The sequence below is a fragment of the Stegodyphus dumicola genome, chromosome 5 (assembly GCF_044657685.1).
Source record: "Stegodyphus dumicola isolate Sdum_Otavi_A_Nest chromosome 5, ASM4465768v1".
Lineage (NCBI taxonomy): Eukaryota > Metazoa > Arthropoda > Arachnida > Araneae > Eresidae > Stegodyphus > Stegodyphus dumicola.
In genome coordinates, this window is record NC_140772.1 from 73,765,348 (window position 1) to 73,779,237 (window position 13,890).

The 13,890-nt window shown below is 31.9% G+C and overlaps 1 protein-coding gene across 2 annotated transcripts in view; it reads right to left on the reverse strand.

Moving 5' to 3' along the window:
• Positions 1 to 13,590, reverse strand: part of LOC118197869 (pyruvate kinase PKM-like) — a 118,977-nt gene extending 105,387 nt beyond the window's left edge. Inside the window, exon 1 of one of the 2 annotated variants that reach the window (XM_085816773.1) lies at positions 13,433 to 13,590. The gene's annotated coding sequence lies outside the window, so the exon portion shown is untranslated. The remainder of the gene's footprint in view (positions 1 to 13,432) is intronic. The other variant, XM_085816774.1, reaches the window with a different exon arrangement.
• Between the last annotated feature and the right edge of the window lie 300 nt (positions 13,591 to 13,890).

The following is a 13,890-nucleotide window of genomic DNA, read 5'->3' on the forward strand; positions in this document are numbered from 1 at the left end:
AGGCTAGGGATTTGGAGGTCGGGAACTTCAGAATTTAGTCTTCTTAAACGAAAACGATACGGTTAAACAATATTTTGCACTCTGAAAAACAGTAACTGGATATACAATGGGTACAAAAAGTATTTGCACACATACTTTTTGTTCACAATTTATAAGAAAATGCATTAAGAAATACAAAAATTGGCATTTAAAAATAGAATAAGCTTATTCATTTAAATTAATTACAAAAATACAATAATATTAATAAAAAAATTTTTTGCAACAATATTAAAATAGCTTATGTCAAAAAAGTATTTGCACACTCAACTCAACTTTAGCAAATTTGCATTTTTATGCTATTATTTGACAGTCATCCCGCAGTAATAACATACGTAAGCCGACTATTAAAGGAGGTGTTGTCGAAACGTTATCAGTTGATTGTCGATTTCAAATTGTAATGGCACCTAAGAAATTTGAATTGCCGATTTTGTCGAGAGAAAAAATTGTTTCTCTACGTGAAAATAGCCTAAGTTATCGAGAAATAGGTAAAAAAGTAAATGTTTGCTTCTCTACTGTTCGGTATGTTATAAAACATCATAAAGAAAAAAAGGATCTACATCAAATAACTTGCGCTCTGGACGACGAAAGAAACTTTCACTGCGAATGAAGCGAAAAATCATAAGAGAAGCATCGAAAAATCCATTTGTTAGTGCAATTACTTTAGCCAATCATATCGCTTCAACATCTGGAGTTCAAAATCTGTGCCCAAAGTGTTCGAAATGTCCTGCACGATGCACACATTTATGGGAAATCTCCAAGGAAAAAACCTCTCATAACTGAACGAAATAGACTGAAGAGAATTGAATTCGCTAAGGAATGTATCAATAAGCCAATTGATTTCTGGAAAAATGTCATATTCTTCGACGAGAGTAAGTTCAATATCTTTAAATCAGATGGCAGGAAATTAGTTTGGAGAAAACCTTGTACTGCTTTTCATATCAAAAATGTGTTACCTACAGTTTAAACATGGAGGAGGTCCTGCTATGATTTGGGGTTTCATGGCTAGCAAAAAAGTTGGTAATTTGTGTTTCATTGATGGGAATATGACAGCTCGAACCTATATTGATGTGTTGCGAGATAACTTGCCACAAAGTATAAAATTGTGTATCAGTAATTCGTACTATTTTCAGCAAGACAATGATCCCAAGCACACTGCCGGTATAACACGTATGTGGTTGCTTTATAATGTACCCAGAAAACTTGCCACTCCACCACAATCACCAGACTTAAATCCTTTGGACAATTTGAGGAATTCTTTAGATTTAAAAATAAGAAAAAGAAGATTTCAAGCAAATCTGCCCTTAAATAAGCCCTTATTGAAGAGTGGTCGAATACTGACCCTACTGTTACAGAAAATTTAATTAAATCAATGCCAGCAAGATTACAAGCAGTAATAGATGCTAAAGGAATGCATACTAAATATTAGTTATTTGAAATTTGCTTATATATTTTATTTCTTTTGTATTCATGCAGGTGTGCAAATACTTTTTTGATACGAGATATTTTAATTTTGTTACAAAAAAGCATTGCTATTTATATTATTTTAATTTTTCTGTTTGTTTTGGATGATTAAACTTATTCTGATTTCTCAATAGCCATTTTTTTATTTCTTAAAGCTTCTTTTTATGAATTGCAAACATAAACTTAGGTGTGCAAATACTTTTTTTTACCCACAGTAAGTTTATGAGAATGGTAACCCTAGATTATTTTATCTATGAGGAAGCAAAATATAGACGAAATTGTAAGCGCATAATGGGTTTATACATTTGGTCATTAGCACGTTAAAAGTATGGCAATCAGTCGTGAATGTAATACAAGAAATGGATTCATTGTTTTCAGTTTACAAGAAATAAATATTTTTATTTCGAAGCATCTTGTCTGAATATCTCACTCTCATTAACTTCGTAGAGTTTAATTTTAAAATAAAAGTAAAAATTGCAAGGGAGAAAAAAAGTGCTTCAGTGTTGATTTGTTGCTCTATTAGAGCGAATTACTTAAATCTCTGGCATGGAAGTATAATGATTCCGAAGCACTATAACCGCATCGCGAATCAAATTAAACGGAATCCAACACCGCTATCTGCATTTATAGGGTTGCCAAGACATCGCTTAATTTATTTTTAATATTTCCCCCCTTTTACTTAAATCCTAGGGAATAACTACTCGTTTACTTAAATCCTAAGGAATAACTACTCGTACACTGAATGGCATGAATCACTTTGGACTTGTTAAAAGTATTCATTGGAAATCACAAAAGTAACCAGTCTGTACAAAAGAAAATGGGTTCATATTTTTGACTTATGGCGAAAGAAGCGTGAAAAAAATTAAATTCATTACGCAAAATATCTTCCTTCTCTGGTAATCCTATGGATAAAATTCTCACCATCCGATCCCACTAGGTTGAGAGGATTAAACTTTTGGATTTGGTTGTTGGTTTACGTGATTACAGCAAAGCCTCGAGGGCTATCTGCCTAAGGGAAGGGATGCCTTCGTGGAGAACTTTCTAAGGAATGGCTTGTATACACGTTACACATGGTGGTGTTGGCGTATTTAATTATGGCAAAGCACACCAGGGCTATCTGCCTAAGGGGATGGATGCCTTCGTGGAGGACTTTTTAACGTTACACATGGAGAAAACCAAGAAAACAACCATGCAGCCAGCTGGTTCGCGGGATTCGAATCTCGCAGCGAACTACCAACGTTCAGCTACTTAACAGCTCGTCCGCTGGCGAGCCCCTTTGCATTTGGATTTATTTGATTACGGCGAAGTACGGTAGGGTTATCTGCCTAAAGGGATGGATGAAACTTTTGCCCGCTGATAGTCGGACCTAGTAGGTTTAACCTCTAAGCAAGCGGGCTTTTTGCATGGCTGTCTTTGTTGTTTTTCCCATATGCAACACGAATGCGAGCTAATTCCTCTCGCGACGTTTTTTCAACAAGGCATCCTTACATTTAGACAATTAGAATTAGTTTACTTTGCAATAATTTAATAAATTCATTAATCCTGTAATTTTTATTTAAGTAATCCGCGTTATTATTATAAAGTTATTTGTGTTCCTGTCTGCTCAGGAAACACTTTGGCTAGTTGAACACTTGGATATTAAAATTATTCTAACGAACCCTAAAAATTTTAGCGCACTTATTTTATTTATTTATTTTAGCATATTTATAGCAAATGTGTATATAACCTAGTTTAAACAATCAATAAATAAGTAAATATATATTTTAACAAACATGTATATACGTAAAAAAGTAAATTTAAAGTTAAAATAATTAAAAAATGTGCAAACATATAAAAGATTTAATTTTCGAACTAATCTACAATATCATTTAAATTCAGATAGCATAAGTAAATCAAGTGCAAACTTTGGAAATACTTTTGTAGACCCCAACGCTAATATAGTAGGTAAGTTAGAATTAAAACTTACTATTTACTTGCTTTAAGTATTTTTAAATATTTTTTATGTAGTATTTAAGTATTTTCTAGATATGAAATTATATTTTTAAGTATATATTTGTTTTTTATAAATTATGAATTAGTTCTTTTTGTTTCTTTATTGGTTTATATAAATTATGTCTAGTTCCTTTTTAGTTTCTTTTTATTGATATGCATATTCGTGTCGGGGAAGTTTCTGTAGACAAGGGTTTCTAAATTCATTTTTCTGAAAAACTTTTTTAAAATTTAATTTTTTTTAAAGTTTAATTTAATGCTAGACTTTACATTGCTTATTTCTCAAAAAACTTCATTGGTATTTTCTTTTAGAACTTTAATTTTTAATTGCTAATTTCTAAAGGTACCACTTTATTGGTATTCCTTTTTGGACATTCTTCACTCTTTACTTTTGGTTTTCACTTTTACCCTTGCCTGCATGAATGACGAAACACGAATTGAATGATTGAAGAGTTAGATTTGGAGGCAACTTCCCCTTGATAAGTCTGTCTCCTGCCTGCTCAACAGTCATTCACTTATGCATTTTTTTAAAAAATTTTAGATTAATTTTAATTTGCTAAATTGGCGAATTTATTTTCATGGTTTGGTTTTGCACTTGATTTACTTATGCTATCTGAATTTAAATGATATCGTAGATTGGTTCGAAAATTAAATCTTTTATATGTTCGCACATTTTTTAATTATTTTAACTTATTTAAATTTACTTTTTTACGTATATACATATTTGTTAAAATTTAAATTTCATTTCTTGCAGCAATGGCGCAAAGAATTAAATTTGTATTTAAATTCAATTTCTTTAAATTCAATTTATTCTTTTGAAACAAATATATATATATATATATATTTCTGATTGACAGAACTTAAGACTATTAAATGCTAGTCTTAGCCCTGCAGATCATTTTAGTCTTTCAATCTAAAATTCCCAAAGACCATGGTTATTTTTCCAAAGAATTTTTTTTTTTTTTTTTTTTTTTCCAATTATAATTCGGTTCCACTGTCTTTCGCGTTATTTTTCTGGGATAAATAGTAAATTTTCGCGCAACGGTAAATCGCCAACTAGGATAATTCGGTGCGTTATTGGACCAAAATTAGTAAAAGTTAGGACCTCAAATGTACAGTAAATATGACATATACAATGAAGTTTTAAATAAAATATTATTTTTATAAAATTTTAATTATATTAATTTAACAAATTGTTAAATAAAATTTAACAAAATTAATGATAAAGGCTAGAATTAGATCATTTGTCTACAGCAAAAAATACTTCTAGAGCATTCTTAAGAAATGTGGTTTGTATTTATGTTACATACGAGGAAATTTTCATGCAGCCAGTTCTCAACCGCTGGAAACAGCCAACATGAACTACCAGCGGTTCTCAGCTTTAGGCAATTCCGCGACTGATCTCCTTAGTATGATGAGAGAATCTTGTAAATTTTAATACATGCGTGTATTATTTTTAAGATTATTTTGATTATTTCATTAATATATTTGTAAAACTACACTTTTGTAGATGATATTGATATATTGTGCATGCGCTTGATTATTAACAGGTAATTATTTTCAAATTAGTATGCTACTACTATTACAATTGCAAGTATGATTTAAGATTAGCAAATACATTTACTAAACACCAAAATACTGTTTCGTAGGCTTAAGTAGAACATAGTAATCATCGTCAAAATATTGCAATCGATACCTTGGTATATCATCATCACAGTAAGGGGTAGGAGCTTTTCGGAAAACCCACTGTGCCCCAAATTATTATGCTTCGACATCAAAGAAAATTAAGGTTCTCGCAAAAGCAGAAAAGGGCGTTCAAAATATCCCTTAGCTTAAGAGTTCGGCATCTTCGAACTTGCTATGGCAACTGATTGACGAGGGAAGTAAATACATTAGTCAGGGGAAATGCCACCTGCAGACAGGTGCGGTAGACTGAACAGAAGATGTACAGACGTATGAAAGAGTACAATGACTATATTTCTAGGAAATACGAGATCCGACTGAACGCCTATTTCATTTACAAAACCGGTTCCACATAGTCAAGCAAATGGGTCATTCAAAAAATTATATTTTCTTTATTTTACCTTATAGTTAGAGATCTGCAACAGACTAAAAGGAAGATAGTGATAGGAATTACGTGCTACTTTGTTACACAACTACACTGTTACAGGATGTGAAGAACGTAGGTTAAAAAAAAAGTACTGCACGCAAGACTAATGATAGGAAGGATTTTCAATGAGTCATTATTATGCCCGAGAGCATTTTTTTTTTTTTTTTTTTTTTTTTTTTTTTTTTTTTTTTTAACCTTGTTGAATGAAATCGTGAAAAAAAAGTTAGTGATAAGACAAAAACTAATATTTTATCATAAATTTTACAATTCGAAAATTTTTAGGCTTCCGCATTGTTAAAATAATTTTCCACTTAAACATAGAGCGGATGAAGCATCGCTTTCACAAGATACTCACAATGATAATAACTCTCGCCATGCAGCCAAAAATAATAGTTTTAGCGAAAAATATTAGTAATGAGTTTCATTATTTCTTTTACCCAATTCTTTACTGAAATTACGGTAAAGCATACAAAGGCTACCTGCACAAAGGAAGGTATGCCTTTGGGAAGGATTCCTTTAAGGAAAAGTGGCATACACTGACACATTACACATGGAGAAATCAACGAAAACTCGCATGCAGCCAGCCTGTCAGCAAGTATTTGAGAATCCGGGTCGAAACTATTATACCAGTGTTTAGCGGCTCTTACGACTCGGCCGCTAGTAGGCCGTTTCACTAACACAAAAATACTTTTTAGATGCACTGTCTGCCGTTTCTAATAATTTAAAGATAAAACTAATTTGAAAATAAAAAACTAACTTTTTAAATTTTTTATTTATATTAGCATGGGAAATACGAAGATATTTTAAAAAATATATAATATCTCATTAAAAAGGAAACTTTTTTCCAAAACACGAAAATGCAGACATATTATTTGTCTTTATTTTATGGTTGCATTTATATTGTTCCTTGCACATCAAATTTTAAAATATTTTATGTCATGATTATAAATCAGTTAACAAAAGAAATGTTATATATAGCCTTAAGAATATCACAGAGGAAAACGTAATTTTCTAAATTTCACTCAAATTTTTGTATTCCAATGGCTTCCCCCCTTTCACATATCTATCTTTTTTTTTTTTCTCAAATGCAAGCAAACTTCTTCTATAAATATTAGGATTAAGATCATGTAATTAAAAATGAAAATTCGATGAAAACAAACGCATAGGATGCTTTAAATATCCATTATTTTCAAAAACTTAAAAGCATAAAAAAAATTTAAAGATTTAGATCTAGTTATTTATTTGAAATAATATTCTTAATTGTGTTACTTTTAAAATATAACTTATTAGAAAACATTTTATAGCATCAAGAAGGACAAATTACTTTTCCAATCTGCCAATCTGAAACATTCCATGTCTTCTTTATGGCCAGCTCATTAGTGGTCGATTAGTAAAGACCACTGAATCTATGTATTTTGATCTGTATTCAAACAAAAGTATCTCTTCCCTTAGGCAAATAGCTCTCGCGTACCTTGCTATAATCCAAATAAATTAATCCGTAATTAAGACACAATAACACGCCGAATAAATACTAATTCAGAAGTCAAACAACAAAAATCAGCGTTATATATTCAAAATTTTCACTGTGAAAATTTTGAATATATAACGCTGATTTTTGTTGTTTGACTTCTGAAACTAATCCATCTTTATGGCATAAATTTCTCAAAGGCTATTTTTCCGTAATTTCAAGAAATTAAATTCCCACTAGTATTCTTATACAAACTAGACAATTTATACAGAGGGGATATAGTTTCAAATTCGGAGTATATGTATTTCAAAGTCCGCATATGAGACATCTTGAAACTGAGAATCAGCTTCAATAAATAATTAAGAAACCATATCAAACCAGGTATTATTAAGAACTTCATATTAGAGTGAAAGAAATGGATGTGATCTTTTTCATACATATAGAAAAATTTTACATGCATAATTCTTACCGTATCAGCTCTTCGTAAGAAAAGTGCATCTAGATTTAAAGACCGACATACTTACTCCAAGAATACACCAGTCAACTGTTGTTATGACAACCGATCAATTTTCGACTTCTTGGAAAGTCCAGATAAACCAAAGGATCACCGACTAGTTAATAGCACAATAAAAAGGCCATTTTCTAAGGCTAATTCGCGTTGCGATATACATTTCTAGTATTTTTATAAACTATTTTTTTTAAACTGATATTAAGAAATCCTTCGTTTAGAACAGAAGTTTTCTGTAAATGTAAGTGAACTGTTTTAAGATCACTTTTTAGATAAACTTCAGGCAATTAGGCATGACCCTTATCTGAAGGTGGGTCACACTTCTGAAGACTCAATTTTTAAATCAAAACTTCCACTGGAAAGTTAATCGCCTCGACTGCTTTTCTCGTGTTTTCTATAAAATTTTAGCCGTGCTAGCAATGACAGCAGCTATAAAAATTTCTTATATCTCGTGAAATCAACCTCTTCGAGATTAGCAGGAAAAAAAATGTGAAAAGTTATTTACAGTGATGTTAACTAGTATGCTAAGAATATATTTCCTTAATTTTAGATCTCTATAAAAAGAGTGCGGGGCGGTATAAAATGAAACGTCCTGCTCATAACGATAAAGAACATTCAAAGTGCCATCTTAAGTATAAAAGGCAAAACGAGAACAAATTCAAATGAAGAAGTGTAGCAGTGCCATTCTCAATGTTCACTGTGACTCAAATTGAAACAATAAAAGAGAGCCACAAATGACACAGAAGATAAGATCCTCACATGCTCCGTACTTCGTCCCATGTTCATTTCCTGGTAAAAAAAAAAAAAGCAATCAACGTTTTTTTTTTTTTTTTTTTTTTTTTTTCCCCCGTCTGTAGCATAGATATAAAAGCTAAGACCCCCTTAAAAAAGTTATCTATAAAAGCATCCCTTCCTTTAAGCAGATAGCCACTGCGGATAGGCTAGAAAACAGAGGTTTCCAGTGGGTTCAGTATTGAACCCCTGGAGACTAGAATTTTTTTTAAAAGGAGGGCAGTGACAATCAAAGTGGTCAACAGCGATCGAAGTGCTCAATAGCTAAACACGCAATAGGTAGGCATAATCAAGATCTCATTGATTACACAAAGAAGAAAAAAAATATTTTCAGATAATAAGATAGTCAAAGTTATATAATGATTATCTTCAAATCAGAAGATAATCAAAGTTATATAATGATTATCTTCGTTTTTGAATGTAAAATTAACTTGTTTAATATCAACACTAAATCGAAAAGGATTCCATCACTTTAGCACCGTACTTCCTCAGAAGATAAATTGTTACATACTTACTTGCAAAATTTAACATAATTTTTAATGTTCGCTTCCAAGATATTGAATATTGAAATGTGCCAGTATGAAGCTCCAGCGAAATGCGAAAATCTGACCTTGATATTATGATGAAAGAATAGTTTATTTTAATAAAGAAAGATGTTCAAGCACAAATCTTATTTAATGCACATAGATACGCTAAGTTTTGGAACTTAAAGGTCATCAGACAGAAATATCCCCAAATAAGTATTGTTACCGAATAAACATAATTGACTTCCCCTCTTTGTTATCTTTACGTTGTTATTTTTAAGTTATTTATTTATATGCAACTACTTATATTACGAATACGTCGTTATGCAGCATATTACAGAGGGCCACCAGCGGCCGAGCGGTAAAGTCGCTGAACACTGGTAGTTCGGTCCGAGGTTCGAATCCCGCGAACGGGCTGGCTACATGGGTGTTTTCGTGGTTTTCCCCATGTGTAACGTGTATATGAGCCAGTTTCCCTTAGAAAGTTCTCCACGAAGGCATCTATCCCCTTAGGCAGATAGCCCTTGAGGCTTTGTCGTAATTAAATAACCTAACCAAGCAGTATATCACAGAGAAAGTGTATGGGGTTTGATGAAGAAAAGTATTTCTTAAAAGGGGGTCGATGAAAGAAAAAGATTGGAATTTACAGCTATAAACGGTTAATTAATCAACAAAGATTGAGGTTTACTGAACAAACATTAAAGAGCACGTGTTAGTTGAAGCATAAAAACACCGGAGGATAGAGGAGCCTACACAAAATTCAAGATTGTCTGTGACAAAGCCTTCTATGACAGTAATAATAATAATAATAATAAAATAAATAATAAACTCAGACTTTCGCTAGGTTAACTTATTAAATCGACAACGCGCTACAGTTTCTCTCTCACCGCTATGGAGAAACCTCGAAAGGACTTTTTTTTAATTTGGGCTATGCCAATGCACACAAGGCTGTTCGCCAAAGGGAGAATTGCCTTCGTGGAGATCACGAAAATGCCAACAAGATAGCTCGCTGGCTGGTATTTGATCGCCTTACCTATTTTCCCCTTGGAGGAAGCAAATTTGGTATTTTTATTTTCAGGCTCCGTAAAGAACGCTCTGTCTGGGAAGTACTGCCCCGGTAATAGAAACTCTGAATGATACGGTTAGTATCGCAGTATCCCCGCTCAGTCCAATGCCCCGCTTAGAATGGGTAGTAAAACTTCTAGTTTGGTCTACCCATTCTAAGTGAAACGAGTTGTATGCATGTCACACATGGAAAAAGCATGCAAATAGTATTCAGCTAATTCAGTCATTAGAAAATGAAACCAAAACGAACTAGCAGAGTTAAGTCATCTTATCCACTTATCAACATTCGGAAAACAATATGGAATTATTTCCTGAAGTTAGATTTTATTATTAATCACACGATCATATAAATGAAATCAAACTGAAAGTATTTTTTGTCAAAGAAATTTTGCTGTAATGAAATATTAATGAATAATTAGCTTCTTTGAAAGATCAGATTTCTTCTGTTATAAATGTTAATACTATAAACAGCTTTTAAAAACTATTTTAATACTGCAGATACAAAACTTAAAGAGAAATTAACTGTATTTTTTCTAAAAATGCACATACGGATAAATAAAATACTTCGAAATCATTATTATTCTTAAAATTAAGGAAAAAATCATTCTTAATAAATTCAAAATAATGGAAGATTCAATCGCGATAGACCCAAAAATCGGTTATATTTAATGCTTCGCATTTTTATCACACTCCTGAGTGCACTACCTAAAGATCAGCCTAAAAAATAGGAAATGAGTATCGATTTGTATGCTTTCTTCGAGATTCGTCTGCTTTCCAAAAGACAAATCTATTTACGTTACTGATTTTGGAACATCATTTCTACTTTCACTCCTATATATCGCCTCAAAGCACATATTCTCGAAGAGAATAAATAACATGCTTAGAAATAGCCTTCATTTCTAGTTTCCAAGAGAAAAACAGTTAAATGTAATGTTGACAAAAGCGCAAATGGCAAATAAATATGACATGTGCACCGCCAGGGCATCTTTGTCCTTGATGGTCAACGCTCAGATTGCAGAAACATGGGAATTAAAGCTTATCTCTACAACTTTCTTTCTAAAGAATGTAACAAAGTACCAAAACTTATGCATTTAACACTCTGCATAATTCTGATTAAGTGCGCAAAGAATTTGGATAACACAGTTTCTAATCAGAACAACAAAATTTCTTCATTGAAAACCTACGGTGAGCTAGAAATAAGTTCCATCAACTCGTTTTAAGTCTTACGATTTTTTTAAAAAAAATTAGTTTTAAAGATTTGGGGAGGAGGGGAGCGAAGAAAATGAGAAAGTTGATATTCCATACGTCCATATTACTGCAATAATGTGCTTTAATAAAATACAACACACATAATACGGAACAGTTGGTATTTATTTTCAATTTCAAAACATACATTTAATCGTTAAAAGTTCCTCAGTTTTCCTTAAAAAATTGATTAAGCAAAGCAACTCAAGGGCTCTCTGCCTAAGATGAGAGACACATTTCGCGGAGAATATTTTATGGAAAAGACTCGCATGATATATGGAACAAACCATGAAAATACCCATGTAGCAGCCCTTTCACTGGTATCTGAACCCGGGCAGAATTAATAGTGCCCAGCAATCGTATTTTCTTAATCACCAGTGAACTTATTTTCCTTAGAAAATATTCCAAGAAGACATTCTTTGCAAAATTATTATTAAGTCAGTATTTTTCATTAATGAATAATTTTTTTCCATCGAACATGGTATAAGATCATGTTATACAAACAACAAAATATGCAAGTCGAATGTAAAAATATATAATTCGATAGATTAAAAATTTTTTTTCCACCGAGTTTTTAATAGAAATGAATCTTAATTTACAGAATATCTGTTTATTCTCTTTTTTCAAAATTTTCATTGAATGTGTTTGCCATTCTTAGATAAGCCGCAGCTCACTCAATATCGTTCAAAAGTTCGCTCAAAATTTAGAAATATGCCCTCCATAGTACCGCTATATATAAATGAGATGGACAATAATATTTGTTCCTTCATTACATTAAGCACTCTACCGACACTTTTGCACAATTAAAGAGAGTAATTTAAGAAATAACACAGACATGTTGAAGGTTCATCAGCCTCATCGTGGGAGATGATTTGAGAAAAACTGGATCGCATTTAATTTTACCCATAGTTCATAGTTAAAAAAATTTACCTCACTCCCTATTTTGCCAGGATAATAATCCAGAAGAAAGTACCAATGTTCAGCAGTTTTAAACGTTCAAGTCACTTTTGGGCCAAAAGAGATAATCGAACCAGTTTTCCATTTCCGAAATTAGAACCCGTTTCCCCAAGACAATAATCTTACCAATTTTACACGCTTATATTTTTATTTTATATTTAGAATGAATAAATATTTCAAAAATAAATTTCGAAACTTAAATATTAAATCACGGCTTCAGCATGAACTTAGTGGATCTTTACTCAATGAGGGCATTTAAAGATTGAATTAAAAAAAGGACAATATACTAAATTTCCAATAATTCGAAACTTTAAATTTCCCCACTTTTTCATTTCTGTTTCCTAGAAATCCTATAAGAATTATTGCTTAGAACACACTTTTAGCAGTCGCAGATTTTATTGCGGGAACATTCAGAAATTTTTTAATTTCCGATTTTGAGGGGAAGGAAGAATTTGCAATTTTTTTAACATACTTCACGCTTCAGAATATAAAAGCAGATTCTTTGAAAAGCACATGTGCTGAATTTTTACCTATTAGAAATAAAAGAAAAATAAAAAAAATTACCACTTCTTTAAATACCTATCGGTTATATTTGCAATAGTTAAAATTTTCATAATAGGTCTCAGATTAACCCGAAAATCACTTTACTTATCGGGGAAAATATATTGGAAACATACAAAAACCCTTATATATAATATAAATTGACATACGCTAATAGACGAACAAAAATTTTAAATATCTGAATAAAGTTCTTTGAGGTAAATATAAAATATACATTACTTAGTTACACCAAAAATAACTATAAATAAGTGAAAATGACAAGCATGGGAAAATTAATCAGAACAAAATTAACACAAATGCGATTTAAAAAAATATTTTGCATATTTAAAAACCAGTTATTAGCTAATTTTCTAAGAAATTCATAACAGTCAGAAACTTACTTTTCAGTATGAATTTAAGTATTTTACTTATGTGTTTCACCTATATCGATACTCAAAAATATTTGAAATGTGCTCTGTAAAATTATAAATCAGTGATCGTTTTATGACGCTACCAAAAACAGTAAAGGTCGAAATTTTTACATATAATAATAGTATATTTTCTAAGAAACTCAAGATGACAAGCAGTTTCAAGATGTCAACACTTAAAATCGTCTGCATCGTATCAGGTTTCATTATGGATAATAAGATTCAAATTTCTAGGTTAAAAAGACAATATTTTGCAGCAGAAAAATGTGAGATAGATACAAGACGTTCATTAACTAAATGCTTTACCTTAAAAGAGAATTTGAAATGTTCAGAACCAAATATCCCGGCTTTTCAAAGGAGAGTTCGTCTGCTGCTTGTTGCTCGTACGGATCACCGTGGTAGGACAAAATTGTAATGACCTTGCGTATTCGTCCTTTCTTGTCTCCACGCTTTTCTCCGCGTGGAGCGCTGCTGGTAAGCGATTCAGAATTCACTGTGTACTCGCTGATCACGTGACGGATATGCGTAGAAAGCATCTGGGCCTTCGAGTATGTGCATGCGTACGCGCATGGAGAGAATGCACTGAGCAGGTTTCGCTGACGTTTGCGGTTGTAGGGAAAACGGCGCGTAATTTCTTTACTACATTACCGCTGTCATCTGCAGGGAATTCGTTTAAAATGTTATGCAATTTAACTTCGCTTTTTAAACATAGTGAACATTTAGTTTTTTATTCTCATTTTAGAAAATTCCGCATTCAGGAATAA